The 16,516-nt window shown below is 38.4% G+C and overlaps 1 protein-coding gene across 3 annotated transcripts in view; it reads left to right on the top strand.

The window, feature by feature from the left end:
• INPP4B (inositol polyphosphate-4-phosphatase type II B) overlaps positions 1-16,516 on the top strand; it is a 220,868-nt gene that overhangs the window by 14,728 nt on the left and 189,624 nt on the right. The gene's annotated exons all lie outside the window — the stretch shown is intronic.

The raw sequence follows: 16,516 nt of genomic DNA, 5'->3' as shown, positions 1-16,516 counted from the left end.
AGTCAAGCAAGCTAATTTATCGTGTACTTGTAATACAAGATAAAGGTGCACAATATTTGCAACCCAAACTGTAGCATTTAGAAGGGGAAAGAAGGGGAAATTGTCAACTTTGTCATTGCTCATTCAGCACAAAATCTGTGATGCTTTTGAAATAGTAAATGAAATAATTATTTGCTGTAGAAGCACTAAATACAGTAATTCCATATCAGAAATCAGAGTAATAGCTACGTTTAGTTGATTAATGGTTGGACTCTATGATCTTTAGGGTCTTTTCCAACCTAAATGGTTCTAATTATTCCCAGCTTCTGTATACAATAAAATAACACAGTTGCAAATAATGTGTCTTTGGAAATTTCTGATGCTTTATGCTGCGTACATTCTGAAATAACTAAAACTTGTTGAATTTGTTATGATTTGTGCATTTGTGTAGCCTGCTAATATGTATCTCATTGTATCTACACTGACAAACTTTACTCAGTGCCATGCAGTATCTGTTATATTTACTCTGATAGAAACACTTTAAAACATCCATTGCAAAAGCATGTCCGTATGTGAGAGAGATGATGAGGGAGAGACATTTGTAAGCAGGGCATTATATAAAAAACAATCAGACTGCACCAGTTGGAGTATTTAAATTATCCATGAACAAATGTCCCTCAGAATGCCTCCCCCACCCCCCACCCCCCGCCCCAAGCAAGCAAGATGCTGTCAGTGACATGCATGCAGGTTCTTGTCCTGCTCATTCCATCATGGCAGCCTCTTTCCTGGCCTTGTCCTTTGAACTGGGTTACACTTGGCTTGTGCACTGCTGTAACTGTGCTGATTTAAAAGCTGATACCCTAAAACTGTGTCCTTTGGGGCAGATGCAGTTCTGTCTGATACAATAATTTTTAGATTCCCTTAATTACATCTGGGTAGCTTTACTGTATGCCTTATAAAAACTAGACAATTATAGCATTACAAAAGCTTGGTTGAGTAGTGGAATTTTTTTTTTTTTTTCTGTAGGGACTGTTTCTACTGAAATTGTTAAGTGTTGGCATGGAAGAAAGGCCTTGTTCTGTCTTGGGGAATTATCATACTATAATAATTGTGAAGAACCATTTTAACTTTTCTGTGCCTTTCTATACGCATTTTATAGGTGATGTAACTGTAGTATTTGGGCATAGCTAGTAAATGCTATGCTCCAGCAGTAACAAACTCCCAGAATGACCCTGGTGTGGTGTAGGAGGGGGAGAAAGGTGCTACAGGCAGTGACTGCAAATTAGATGAGCCATACTTCAGGAGAAGTTGCTTTCAGTGATAAATGTGCCCCAGCAGGTAGAAGCCTAAAAACAATGTAAAGCCATTCCCAGACTTCTTTAGGCTCATGCTGGATGGAGCTCTGTTCACTCACGGTGTCAGTATTTACATTTTGCTTTTGGTTGTTTCTAGTTGGAATTTATGTTCTGTGGCTTGTTCTGCGGCATTATTGATTGAGTCATTGCAGCTCTGTGAATGATCTTATACATTGACTTCTGGTGCTCAGGTAACAAGACTAACAGTGTAAACCTCTTGTTTTTGAGTGGTATTCCTGCCCAGTTGTAAGTTAGGGATATTTGTCAGCACAGACAGCTATGTAAAGCTGATTCTTAGTGTCTGGATCCTAAAACACTACTAAATATTTAAGCATAAAACATTTGCATGAGGGAAATATAACTTCAGTGACTAAGTCATCCATGGAAGACTTCCATTTTATTATGACAGTTCTCCTTCTTACTGGAATATCAACATACACATGCCAATACTTCCTAGCTCCAGCAACCCCACTCACCACCACTGTGCTACTCATACATGTACAAGTGTACACACATGCAGCACACACCTCTTGCTGGTGAGTGAGACGAGAACGATTTATCTGGGAAGGCTGTGTGTGCTGCTTGGCCCAACCAACCAGTTAAAATACCTGTCACAAAGGCAGCCAGTCAAGATGCCTTTTGTGCTGTTCACCTAGTTATTCAGAGGGCTGGAAGGGACTCTCTCTGACAGGCTGGTCTGTGCATCTGGGAAACATGCACTGCCTTGCCAGGCCAGCTGAGCCAGATAGCTGCCCCTTGGCTGCTGGCAGGCCAAGGACGCTGGTTGGCTGATCTCACCTTTTGAAGGCTTGATTTATGTCAAATTAAAGACTTGGCATTAGCTTTAGCTAATCAGTGACTTTGAAGACCTTTCTGTGAGGTGAACCAAAGCATGGTAAGTAGGGATGAGTGAGAGATTTGCTGCAAGCAAGTGTACTGCTGTGATGTGTGCTTAACTTAGGTAACCAAATCTTAGGGCTCTGTAGAGATGTTTCAGCTTGTTTAGGCTGGTCTTTGGCATTTAGAATTTGGAAGGCAAATATAACAGTTAATAACCTATAAAACTGCTCTCTAGCCTTGAAAGAATGGCTTATATCTGTGATATTATTCATATGCAATATAACAACAATATTATATTAGATAAGTAACATATATGTATGTAAATAGACATTTGCTTTTATCAGTTGATATATATGTTTTTAACTACTAAAAACCCGTCAGTTATCACGTAATTGTACTTTGTAACTCTTCTGTCACTAGTTGGTCAATAAATAACAGTCAGAAATTAACTGTCCGGTAGCTAAACCATAATATAACTTTTTAATAATTTTTGGGTGCTGCCTAATATATGAGGTGTTTTTAGGACAGTATATCTAATTTTTTCTTCTATGTTTGAAGATGTGATAAATACATTTTGGAATAATATTATTAAAAAGTCTTGCTAGGTGCTGGTATTCTTTTGTGATAGCTAACTTGCTGCATTCTATATCCAGAATACTCTTGAAAGCATTCTCTTCATAAAATGTCAGAAATACTGCCTTCTTTTTATTTTATTTTTAAGTTCAGTGAAGTGTTTTGGGTTTGGTGGGGTTTTTTTTGTTTTCTTCCCCTTCCCCGCCTCCTGAAGTTACAGCAAATGATGAAATGTCTGTATTCTAGCTTTCCACTGCAATATACTCAGCATTTTTGGGAGCATACCTGATCTTTTAACATTCCTTATTTTGGAGTCAGAGCTCCCATTAGACTAAGATGTTTGATTTTTATATTCCTGAGGACTCTTTGAGAATATGGCTGGGGTTTGAACACTGTAAGTGTTGGGAAGTTTTGCTTTTCAAACTTTATCTTGTTGTTTGGTGTTTCGAGTCATTCTGTTCTTCATGGTGTTTTATGAAGCATGAGGAGGTAGCACATGTCAGTCTGTGCAGAGTGAAGAGTAGAGAAGAGGAACAGAGGAAAAGAACTAAAACCAGACCCTGGGCCTAAAGAACAAACGAGTCTAACAAACAGTGAAGCTGATAAGAAACTTTCCTGTGACTTCAAAGCACACGGGGTTAACTCTTTCATAGATGATTATTTTGGAGTTACTGTTCTTGGTTGCTGCTTTAAATATCCCAGCCCATGAGTCCCAGATGTAACTAAATACGGTGTAGGTGCCTGACTTGACATTGATTTCAGTGTAGTTTGTGATATGTCAACTTAGCTGAAGTATTACATAATAATTATAGGAAATAAATTTTATTATGCATATTGGTGAGCATTATTGTGAAGTTTTTAAGACCTTGCACCTCTAAAGGTATTTGCATTTAGTTGATGATGAACTGACAAAGCAACATAGGAAAACTCAATAGTCAGAAAAATGAGGGAGCAGGGCAGAAGGCACAGTTGGTAGTCAAGGTGCTTGAACATGAACTCCGTAATAAACATGAAGTTAGTATGGAGAAATAGTCTAAAAGGAAAGTTTTTTTACTCCCTCAATGACCAGTAGAATTCATTTTGACACATTTTGATGTTTTTTTGAATTTGTCTAATTGCTTAGAGTTGTGAAGAGAGAACAAAGGATACTGCAGTTGTGGGTGTAGTTTAATCATCTGGATAACTGTATAGAAAGGAATATCTCTGCACGTGTAGGCATATTCGAGTACTAATTTTAATGAAAGCACCTGTCAAGCATTTCCAAAAGCTTTCAGTTTCTTGAGAAATTATGTTAGGGCAGTGAAGTTTGCTGGACTGTCCTATTGGTGCATAACCTCTAGGTGCTTTTCAGGGTATAGAATAATGTAAATATCATGGTTATATCCTTTTACAAAATCTCATTAAATAGTGTATGATTCATAGAAAACTTCACCAAGTAGTTGAAAGAGTTAAAAATTGAAGTTTTTAGGGTATTTATTTTTTCATTTTACCAAGTAGTGAGTTGATGCAGGAGCTGTAAATGCAGAAGTTTTTATTCTTCGCTGTCGTCTTTTTCCCAGAGTAATACTGTGATGGCAACCCTTGGAAAAGCTCTTGAAGCAGATTTAACTCTGCATACTGAACCTAAATGGTATATTGATGCTGCTCAAAGACCATGACTGAATGATTTTTCCAATTCTAAAACATAATCTGGAGCTTTTTCAGCAGCAGCTGTTCCTAGAAAAGTGAGGAGCAGAATCCTCCCATGTAACTTGGTTATCCTTCTGATACATCATGTTACAAGGTGATGGATAACTGATACTTTGTTGTGTTAGCCAAATTAAAAAAACAAACAAAAAAAAAGTCATCATCACACTTCTGTTAAATTTAAGAAGAGTGATCGTTTCTCTATGAATCAAATGGTGTGTTGCTTCATGCTGAAGGGCATTTATCCCTCAAAAAAATTTAAGCATTCGCCATGTTTAGGAACATTAGCAAAAATATACAAATGAAGGGTGGGTCTGTGCTCTCTTGATTTTATTTTAGTTTTACATTTCACCCTTTCTTGTGGAAATACTTTGCTGATTTTTACATGAATTTGATCTGGTCCCACACAAATTCCATCTTCCACTGAGCTAGCTAGTCAGGTTTTTTCCTGGTTTTACTGATGTATATTAGATGCTGTTTCTGTCCAATAACAACAGAAAATAGATGTAAGACAAGTTAAATAGGACAGAATAAATTAAGGAAGTCAAAAAGGTATTGTGATTAGAAAGAATGCTCTTTTTTCTTCTGATATCTACTTGTCCTGGTTTCAGCTGGGATAGAGTTAATTTTCTTCTTAGTAGCTAGTACAGTGCTGTATTTTGGCTCTGATGTGAGATCAATGTTGATAGGACACTGATGGTTTTAGATGTTGCTGGGTGATGTTTATACTAAATCAAGGACTTTTTAGTTCCTTGGGCCCTGCCAGCCAGAGGGCTGGGGGGGCGCAGGAAATTGGGAGGGGACACAGCCAGGACAGGTGAGCCAAGCTAGTCAAAGAGGTATTCCATACCATATGACGTCATGCTGAGTATATAAACTGAGGGAAGAAGGAAGGTGGGGACATTTGGCATTATGGCGTGTGTCTTCCCAAGTAACTGTTATGTGTGACAGAGCCCTGCTGTCCTGGGGATGGCTGAGCACCTGCCTGCCCATGGGAAGCGGTGAATGAATTCCTTGCTTTGCTTTGCATGTGTGCTGGCTTTTGCTTTACCTATTAAATTGTTCTTCTCTCAACCCCTGAGTTTTACATACCTTTCTGATTCTCCTCCCCATCCCTCTGGGTGTGGGGGAGTGAGCAAGCGGCTGCGTGGTACTTGGCTGCCAGCCGGGCTTAAACCACGACTTTATTTGGGTTCTGCCTGTTTTGAGACTTTCACACGGCAGCATAAGATGCTGTAAATGCATTTTATTCTTAGCAACTTAATGTTGCTAGGGTGAAGGGGTTTTTTTTGACAGAAAGGATCTTCCCAAAAAGGTAGCAATTTCAAGCCCAGTCTAATAGACCGTGTTGTCATGTTTTGAGTCATTCTGACTTAGGGCTTATGGTTTTGAACTAACTCCTAGAGGAGTTTCCTTTTTCCCCCACCTTATGCAGATAAACTTGAGCTAACTTCAATTGGTTTCAGTGTGGTTAAGTCAAAAAGTGAAACTGTCTTCCAAAAATGTTCTAATAAAATGAGTGCCCATCACCTTTCATGTCATGCTGTCATCTCTCTTTTTGACAGTGTTTGATGATGGAACAGGATAATGCACATTGAGCACACTGATAAGTGGGATCACCTAGAGTTAAGTGATGTTGAATTTAGTGAGCCCTGAGGAGACTAAGTTCTTGTCACCATGCTTCTGTATTCTGTGTTGTTCATAGTAAGCTTGCTTTATTATATGCAGGTGTCACGTGAACACTGCTGAAAAGTGATTTGAGGATGGATTTGCCAAGACTCCAAAAAGCTCAAAACCAGAGTCCTTTGAAAAACTCATATCCTTATTCAGTTTTTCCCAGATATGCTGGTTTTGAGTCCTGGAGAAGTAGGCCAGATTTTCAAATCTGTATCTGTAGGCACTACTGTAATTTTAGAAATCTATCCTTCAATCCCTTTAGGGCAGGGATTGTCTTCATTTGCATTGCAGCTAGAGAAACAGCATGCTGTCACGAACCTTAAATATTAATCTGTAGTAATTGTATCGTTGAATATGCAAGGACTCAAAAAAACCCAGTAATGCAACTTGGGAAGATGTTCAGTTAGTGTTCTGCTTTCTTCTTGCATCTTGAGAGAATCTGAAAATTTTTCTCTCTACTATAATATACTTTAAAGAGAAAATATAGTTCTTTGTAGAATATCTATGTATCCATACATAGTTACATAGATATCTTTCCTATGTATGTAGTTCATATATATGAAAATTTTTTTAATTGCTGACAACACATTATATCTAGTATAGCGTTACTCATTTTTAATTGTGTGAGTTGTCTACTTAGTTTCTGTGTCAGTAAGAAGTAATTCTTGATGAAAGTAGTCACAGAAATATTTTCAACTTGTCGGCATCCATTGCTACATAATGATATTCATTAAACAGCTTTGACTTTTGTAAATTCCATTTCTGTGTAGGTTACAGAGATTAAAATTTTGCATTACGCTGCACTATGTAGCAGTGAGTTGCCATGGTGGGCTCATTAAATGCAGGGATGTTTATTTGCTCAGAAGTGAGTCACAGCACATGATGAACCAGCATGAGGGAGTAAATCATTACTGATTGAGCATATTCCAGTATGATAGAGGAATCCACTGACATACTGATGTGAGTAGTTTGTAGCATGAGGATGTGTTGGGGTATCAATATTAGAAAACCCAGGTGCAAACTGGGTTTCAGTCAGTTTTCTTCCATTCTGTTCTATGAAATTTATGTATATTCTGTTTCTGGAAGCTTTTGCTTTTAAGAGAAAAAATAATTGTGTTTGAACTACCAGGAGATAGTGGATGACAGCCTTGTAAATACAAGCGTGTATAATTCAGGGCTGTGACTAAGGGAATCTTTTAAATCTAATAGAATAAAGATTCTCACAGTGACTCTCACATGTTTTGATATAAACGCTTATCTGGAGATAAATTTTGAATAGCTATGGCTAATCTGTTTAGAGAGGAGTTCGTAGATACCTGAATTTGAAAAGCTATTTAACAGTTGAAAGGGGGTTTTGGAATTTAACAGTTCTGAATAACATGGTTTTATCATCTTAGTTCTCAAGTGATGCAGCAGATAATAGGATTAATTCTGTCACAAATGTACAAATTCTGAAGTCTTGTCAGAGTTAGAAAACTGCTGCATTTACAGGACTAAGGAAGAAGGAGGCACAGACTGGGAAGAACCTTTCTTCTGCAAATCTTCAATAAAATTGGTAGGCTTTTTAGTAAAATCGGTTTCTTCTTGATATTGAAAATGATACTTTTGTGTCTGCTTCACATTTATCTCAAACTCTATAAATGTTGTCTCATGTTTGCAAAATTCCTTCTATGCAAAATTTCCAAGGGATATGGTTGTGTCTATGCTGAAAACTGTAATGTTTTCTGTGAGGTTCGGTGCTAGTTCAGTGCCCCCGTGAGGCTGGGTAATGGAAGCAAATTAATTTCAACAGCTGTTTTAGCGTGGGTTCATCTACCTTATTCCTTACCAGTAAAGATACTCGTGCTACTCTGCCTGAACTAGTTCTAGTTTCTGACGTAAAATACTCAAAGCAGTCAGAGGCCTTTATGGTAACTTGTCTTATGGAAATTTACATAGGAAAAGGGTTCCAGAGTTACTCAAGAATTTATAGATGTAGGTAGAGATTTAATGCAATTCTGTCACAATTGGTATATCTTACTATATTTTTCTCACATAGATATTAAAAAAACCCAAACAACTCGGTATTTTTACAAGCATAATGCTTGGCTTCTAAAGAATTAGGTGTGCTGATGAACGTGACATAAACTTTTAAATTATTCTGATGAAGCTGAGAACTTGTTTCCAGGGTATTTTTAAGCTAGTTCATAGGAATGTAGGATTAAAGATCATTAAGTTAGAAAGAAGTTATTTTTGGCACATTCTGCTGCTTTTTTTTCCTCATTATTTTTCTCTTCCTGCTTTTCCCCCAAAACACACCTTCTACTGTGTACTGTGCATGCTTTCTCCGAAGTGTCTTGCCTATGTATGTGCTCTTTCCAGTTTGGTTTTTGAACCTCATTCTTTCACATGAGTGTCTTCGGGTTCCCTGGCATGCCTCCCATGCAGGTCTCACAGGTCTCTCAGATCTCATACTGTGAGACTTCATTGGAGGGGGAGAGCGTGTGTGTGTGTGTGTGTGTGTACACATGGTATAGAGCAAGCGGCAGAGGTATGTATGAGTTCAGTGGCTGAGCTGGGAAAGGGAGAACAATGGCTTACCCGGCAGTTCTCTGCTAGGGAAGGAGTTTTTATGGGCAGCATCTTCCTAAAGGAGACTGGCACTGAGCCCACTCTCCCATTGCATTACCAACATGTCCACAGGTACAGATCTTACATGGCCTGATGGCTTTGTGCTTACCTGATAAATAATGAATACGTAACTGATTCTTCTGTAGATCCAGGAAACTGGTCTGAATGAAGAGGACTATTTAGATCCTTATTGAGTGAGAGTAATTTCTGGTGCAGACATTTATACACAGAGAGCAAGAAGCCAAGTAAAGATGAGTTATTCCTTTGTTCTTACAGAAAGCTCTGTAAGAATTTCTCACCTACAGCAGAGATTTGGATGGCGGTCCTGGCACTGCTGCCTTCTTCCAACCTTTCCCTACCTCCCAGGAAGCTGACATTTTAACTGTTCAGGATGTAATTGGTTTTTTTATATATTTTTTTTAATTCCTTAACCATGCTGTGTGCAGCTCAAGGAGGCATAGACAGCATACACTGTCTGCAGAATATTTTCAGCATAAACTACTTTTTCATAAATCTTTTAAAACTACACTGCTGCTCCTGGAAGAAGAGCTTTTTTTCACCAAACTGCAATGTCTGGTAGGATTAAAATTTTAAAATATTTCTACTTTAGAAAGGAAACTGTGTATGTCAATAAGTTAGTTTGCTTTAGAGCCATTTTTACCATTCCTGGTTTCGTGCTTCAGGGGCTGAAATCTTAGTTTTCTCTGCTGCTGACCAATGCCCCTTACAGTTCTGGGATTTCTTCTAGGCAGGTATGAGAAATAGCTTGTATCCTGGAATTACTGGAATTGGCTGGGATGCCACAAGTCACATTTATGATTAAGGGACTGGAGATTATTAAGGAACTGGAGCATCCTTCATATGAGGAGAGGCTGAGACAGCTTGGACTGCTCAGCCTGGAAAAGAGAAGGCTCAAGGGGGATCTTATCTGTGTGTCTAAATACCTGGAGGGAGAGATTGAAGGTGGTGAGTGAGCCAGACTCTTCTCAGCTATGCTCAGTGACAAAGCAAGAGACTATGGACTGAAGTGAAACACACGTGAAATTCACTCAGAACACAACCCTCACACAGAGACTTTTTTACTGTGAGGGTGGTCAAACGCTGGCACAGGTGACCTAGGGAGGTTGTGAAGTGTCCATCATTTGAAACGGTGGAAACCCAGCTGGATGCAGTCCTGGGCAACCTGCTGTAGCTGACCCTGATTTAGTAGGGGGTTGGACCCGATAAGCTCAAGACTTAACTCTGTGATCTGTGGCACAGGGATCTGCTGTGTAACTTTCGACAGATTTTTGAGGCTTCTTAGAGCTTGTTATTTGGTTTGCAACGGACTTCTGTCATGTTCTGTACCATATGTTGATAGTAAGATACCCGTTGCCTTGTTCTAGACATTCTTCAGGATCTCTAAATAATCCCTCGTATTTATTTGAAATTAGATTGTTTAAAATTGTTGCCATCTATGTGGACTCAAGATATTTTAGGGAATTTCCACTCTTGCATTATTATTAAATACTTTAGCGTGTTTAGTGCGCCTCGCACTAAACAGTGGTCTGAATTGCCTTGCTTTTGGGGCAAATAATGGGTTAGGACTGGAGAGAGTTTAGCCAATGTGGAATTAGAATTTTGTTAATGTTCTTGGCCTGGAATAATATCTTATTGGTGCTCATTTTTATGGTTTTTTTTTGTGTACATTTGCATGGAAAGTTTTTTTTAATTTTTTTCTGTATATTCTCAAAGGGAAGACTTACTAGTGGGAATGATTGCAAAATGAAGTTTAAAGTGTAATGGCTATTGGATATATATTTGCAGCAGTGGTGTTGGCCAGGGATAAAATTGAAATGGATGCTTTTACACTGGATTGAAACTCTTCCCCCTTTCTCTACAAATAAAGAATTTGGGTCTAAGACAAAGCAAGCTGAGGATGACTGTTTAGTTATTAATGCCCTTTTTCTAGTGTGGTGGACCTGAGTTGTGGAATGACTGTGGACAGTGACCCATATTCAGCAACAATTTAATGTAAAATAATATTTGTAAAATGTAGAAATTAGTTTTCAAATTACTTTTTGTTCCCTCTACACCTGCTGCCGGTAAATCTTCCTTTTTTAAAAAACAAGGTGGGACAGCTTCAAGAGGAAGATTTCAGTGTCTGCTTGTACGTGCTCTCTGGTGTAATAATTGGCAACTTTTTGTGATTTGTAGCTGCTATGTTAGAGGCGGGCAGAATGCTAAACCTGTGGATCTGCCCTGTATCTGACCTCTTTCTGGTACAGTGCTCTGTTGAATTAAAAGGGGCGCTGGCCCCATTTCTCCTTCAGCCATCCTGCTGGGTCTGTTAGGAAGGAAATCAGCAGTGATGTTTTTGCAGAGCATGCACTAGCAGCTGTACCCTGCCACTGCCTGCCAGCCTGCGACTGTCAAGATAGGTGTGTGGTTTGCAAACCCTGACAGGGCCAGATACGGGCTCAGAGCTGCTCAGCATTCTCAAGGCTGAGGCAACTGGGATGTGCCCAGAAGCCAACCTGCAGATACCTAGGAGCCTCTTAGAGTTGAAAGCTTAATTACCTGGAGACTTTAGATACCTCCAAAACTAGGTAGCAGGTGTGTGGAGGCTTAGAGTATTCTGTTGAAAACCCACTCATGGACATCTCTGTCTTTTTGTGAGTTTACGCTCGACTTTTTACTGTCACTTTCTGCAGTTGGTCTTTTCTAACCTTTAGCCCAGTCTGAAAAGCACTTCAGGAAGAATTCTCTAGGGAGTTCCTAGCATCTCTTTCCTTGTGTGTCTTTCTCCTTGAAGATAAAGTCACCTTAAAATTCCAAAAGAGTAGATAATAGATAATTTGGGGGACTAAAAGCAAGCAAATTATTTACAGGTTACAGTAGTAATGAAATTAGTTCATGCTTGTTGTGCAGAATGGTAATGACTAAACAGCCACGAAACAATTCATGTTTTGTAAGGCCAATAGTATAGTAATTGATACACTTTTAAGTAACTCAAAGCATGCTAGCTCTTGACTTTTTTGACTGTAATGGTACTACACTGTGTTAACTGAACAGTTGCCTTTCAAATGGCAGTTGTTAAATACATCTCTAAATATGCCTATAGAAATAATTGCAGTAATACTTTCATGTTACAAAACATTTCCCCATGAACTTTTTTTTTTTTAATCCTCATATGTGGAAACAGACATTCTATAAAAAGCAAAACATTTAATTAGCAGAGAAGACTGAAGTCATCCTCCGCTTTTGAACACATTAGTTATAGATGTACTTATTTTTGGAACTTTTGAAATGGATGTCCTGCGGTGAGATTCGACTTGAAAATTAGGTTCCCCTGCAGGCCCTGAAAAAAAATGAAATTCTCCAAAAATGCAGTACCACAAAATCCCACAAGAAACTGAATGCAGCATGACAAGCAGACTGACCTGAGGTGCTTATGACAGCTTTGCTGAAAACAAACAAAATGCTTAAGAATGCTTTTCTTCATTGTTTAACCCCCACCTCCTGTAGATAATAAATTTTCTAGTACAGTTACGGACACTTCAATTATTGTGTTTAACCATATTTTTTGTACCTTTTTTCTGTTACGTGGTATATGAAATAAAAATTAAATAAATTGAACTAAATTTTAAAAATGCCTATCTTGTGAAATATAGTTGAAATGCTCAAAACAAGTATAAGCTGACACTTTAATCTGAAATCCTTCTGCATTTAAGATTGATTTCCGAGGGATTGAGTGAATGCAGAATTTCATTATGATGAGTTAAGAAGAATCTGGGTTTAGCATTCTTTGAAGACCAGATTTTTTCACACCTGAGAAGCTGAGGATTGTTGGCTTGTAAATGATTGTAGGATTGTAAATGAACTGCTTTAAAAAGTAAAATGCACTAGCACTGTTTTCAACTGAGATCTGAACATGCTCCCGGTGAGATGAAGAGCAGCAATGCCTAGGTCATTCTGGATTTAAATCTCAAATCTGCCAGGGAGGCAAATGAAGGTTTGGTTTTGGTTGGGTTTTTTTTCCCCTTTAATCCTTAACTAATATTTCTTTGTATGAAGGAGTACAAATAATTGAAAATGATTTCTCTGGCAAGAAGTCAGCTATGTCTTTACATATGTGTCAACACATCAAAAACAAGGCGGTTTAAAACATAGTATTGTAACATGTAAATAGCAGTCTTTGACCTTTGAAGAAATTCCTGCTGGAAATGACAGTCTGTTTGTAATACAAGAATTCAACTTTCTGGTTTAGCATGCAGTATGGTGGGCCCTACTGCTCTGTAGAGCTCATTAACATCTCCCCCTTTTTTAGATCTGTCTCAAAATAAAAGCTGCAGACTTTTTGTAAATCTGTGAGTTAACAATTTAGAGTAATAATATCAGGCCGGTATCCTAGAGAGATGAGCTCGCTCTTGATTTTGAAGAAACTGGAAATACAAATGTATATGCTGCCTTAAAAAAGTTACTTTGTGACATCTAAGTGTGCCACAACTACCATCAGTATGGTTATTTGTCACCCTGTACTTTTTTAAAGGCTGTTTGTCTGTACCAACAGAGTGCTGATGGTTGAGATGTACGTTTTGGAGAAGTTTAGGAGTAAAGGTTATTTTTTTCAGGATGTGTGAGTAAACGAATCCAAAATGCTCATGGGAGATGGATTCCTTGAAACTTGTCCTCTGACACAACCCTTAATCTGTGAGCTTTTGTTATTTCTGGACTCTGTCGTTTATGTGAAAAGAAACATATATATACGCGTCCGCGCACACACACACACATATATATATGTAATTCCTTATAAAGGGGTTATACTTTGTTATCTCATGCAGGTCCCATGCTATTAAAGTATTCTTTATTTGTCAGAATGGCTGTTTCAAAATCCCCTGAGGAGTAAAGCACTGTCTCTTACTTAGATCTCTAATTTAGGTATTAATCCAGAATTGCCACCTTTTCAGATAAGTTTTACTTACATTAGAACATCTCCTTTTAACTATAGCTCATGCAGATTACTTGGCATTTATCATGCATTTCCTGACTAGGAAATTTAATCATTACAGGGCTAAAAGTGATTGTCCTAGATTGCAGAAATCTATTTTCTCCTTTGATTAAAACTATATTTTGCTGCTTTTTGCCTTGACTTTGAAGTACATTTTAGTCCGGTTTCCTTTTAGGCATGTGAATGAGCGTGGCTTTTGCCTTGCTAAAAGATGACCTCTGGTGTATTGGAGGAACAGTGCTTTGCTTTCTATTTTTTGTAGAGGACCCTCTTTTTCGACAGGGACTCACATGTAATTTTCAACATTTGACAAGCCCCTGTGCAATGAGAACCAGTTGTGAATCAGACTATCATTTAGAGTACTGGGGAAGGGGATAATAAAAAAAACAATGCAATCACACTGCTCGGTAGTACCCTGCCTGCCTTTTTTAAAGGCCACGTTCTGCCTCTTTTGAGCACTACATGTGGAGAGTACTACTGTGGTCAAACCTTTCTGCCCTTGTTTTTGGTTGTTTTTTTTATGAATCTGTGCAGTTGATCAAAACTACGTTGCTTCTTCACCCTTCGCTGAAGGCTCTGTGCTTGGCATATGTAAAGGGAGGAACCCAACTCTTCTCAGACAAATGAATCTTAAAGGCTGTTCAGTTAGGCGGCCGAGCAATAGTTTTGCTTGCAAGTCTAACTATTGTCAGTCTTTTCTTTTGTTAGTTCCTGTTGTTAATATAGCTGTCTACTGTGTCCTGTCCTGGCACTGTCATCATGATTGCCTTCATTATGTAATATTTTCAGTTGAAGAAATGAATAGTTTCATTCACTAGCAGTGTCTCATGGGCAACATGGCTATGGCCACATAATCAATTAGCTTATAATTAAAGAGCTGGCACCAGAGAAGTTTATGTGAAAGAGACATCCTTATTGCAGCTTCTAAAACTGCAGTGTTGTTGAGATGTACGTGGGTCTTTATTAACATTAGCTTGGGTGGTAATAACAACATAGTTGTGGGGCCCTGGAGTCTTCTCCAGGCTGCACGACATGCTGAAGAAGCAGGATGGATCACTCCCTACTGATGTCTGGGCTCCTGTAGCTGGACTTCCACCCAGACGCCAGAGTAGCTGCTCACAGCTGCTCAAAGCAGTTGTACTGCAGTGAAAGAGGCACCCTAAAGGATTTCAGGTTGTATAGAACCTTCAGGTTGTATCTGAATCTTGTTGTCTGCTGTAGTTGCTGGACTCTGTGTTGCTTGACTGCCTGCCTTTGTTCTGCAAGGGAAGCTTCTTTCCTCACCAAGTCTGAAAGTATGTTGTAAAAATGTATATGGTGACATGGATTTGGAGTAAGGCTGAGCAACAGATGCATTTTCTTTACATATTAGAGACAAAGACTGTCTCTACGGCGTTGTAAAGTAATACTGCACACGGAGGATCAAAACCACTTAATGCTTGACAACTGGTGTAGCAGTGTGTAAGTGCTTATGTCAAAGGAAGCAATGTGTGCTGTTAGAATAAAAGCAGATGTGGCAGACTGAAAACTTTGAGAGGGGCTTGGCACTTTTGTTTCTTTTCATCTTTCTGTGGTATTGCTGATGCGGTTTTGTACATTTATTTTTGAAGAGGTGGGCAAAGTTAGGAACCAGCAGAATATATTTTATTCATATAAATCTCAAATTGTTAGAGGTTCTAGATGTTTCCTGTGAGCTTATAGTGTAAAGAAACTCAGTCACAAGAAAAAGGAGGCCTGTATACTGTTTGCTATTCTTTGAATTCTTCACCTGATACTTAAACCTGCAACCACTCTATTTTTGGGATAGTGAGAAGCCTTTGAAAGAAATTACAGTGTTCGCATCTTTATTAGATAATTGATATGACAATATTAGGAAGAGGTAAAGGAAGAATTGTTTTTTAGCTCTGTTTCCAGGAGATGTAAACTCTTTTGTGGTATTCTAAAATACTAACAATACCAAACTAAATTACAGCTTTGGAATCAAAATTCATTTTGATATGAATAAATTTTGGAGTGTAGTGATGTACAGCAAGATTTTTTTTAAGACTTTAAGCATTTATTTTCATTTTTTCTCTTCTTCTTTCTTCATTTCTCTCACCAGACAACTTAAGTCACCTTCAGGTCAGGGTATAAATACTATTAATAGGTGGTGCCATGAGCAGAATAGTTTCGGACAGAAGGTAAAGAGGATAACTGAGAATCTAAAGCAAGAGCAAGAGCTCTGTCTTGCTGTCATTAGACTACTGCAGCATCTCAGAAAGACAGAATTCTATGTGCTGTCAAGAGGCACGGTGTGCTCAGTGAGGAAATGCAGTCTGTTTTGGAAGAATTAAATTTTTATAACTAAATATAGCACTACATGGAAAAGATAGAAATTCTCAGATACAGTTTCACAAATTAAAGGAGTTTAAAAATATTGATCAAGAGAAGTTTGTAACTTAAGGAACCAGCTGTTCTGAGCAAAGCTAGAAACTCACTTCTGTGACCTTGTTGCCATTGTGTAGCTTAAGCCTAGAACACAGAGATGGTGAAAGTCAGTTATACACAATTGTAAATAAAGCTGGAGGAGTGTGATTGTTAGCAGTGAATGTGCTGAAACAGATTGTCTGACTTTAGCAATGGATTAACATATTATCAAAATGTAAATACCACTGATGAGGTAGTTAACACATGTAACCGTTCATTCACTTCTGCAGTGGAAATATGATGCCTGTGAGCTGTTCGTTGATCCAGTCAGCTCTTGCATCTATCGTACCTAAACTGTGTAAGTAACTGGGGGTTGTCCAGGCTGAATAGCAAAGCTGCA

This window comes from Falco naumanni, chromosome 1, assembly GCF_017639655.2.
Source record: "Falco naumanni isolate bFalNau1 chromosome 1, bFalNau1.pat, whole genome shotgun sequence".
NCBI classification, from domain to species: Eukaryota; Metazoa; Chordata; class Aves; order Falconiformes; family Falconidae; genus Falco; species Falco naumanni.
Note: the sequence above shows the minus strand (reverse complement) of the source record. Positions and strands in the feature narration are given on the sequence as shown.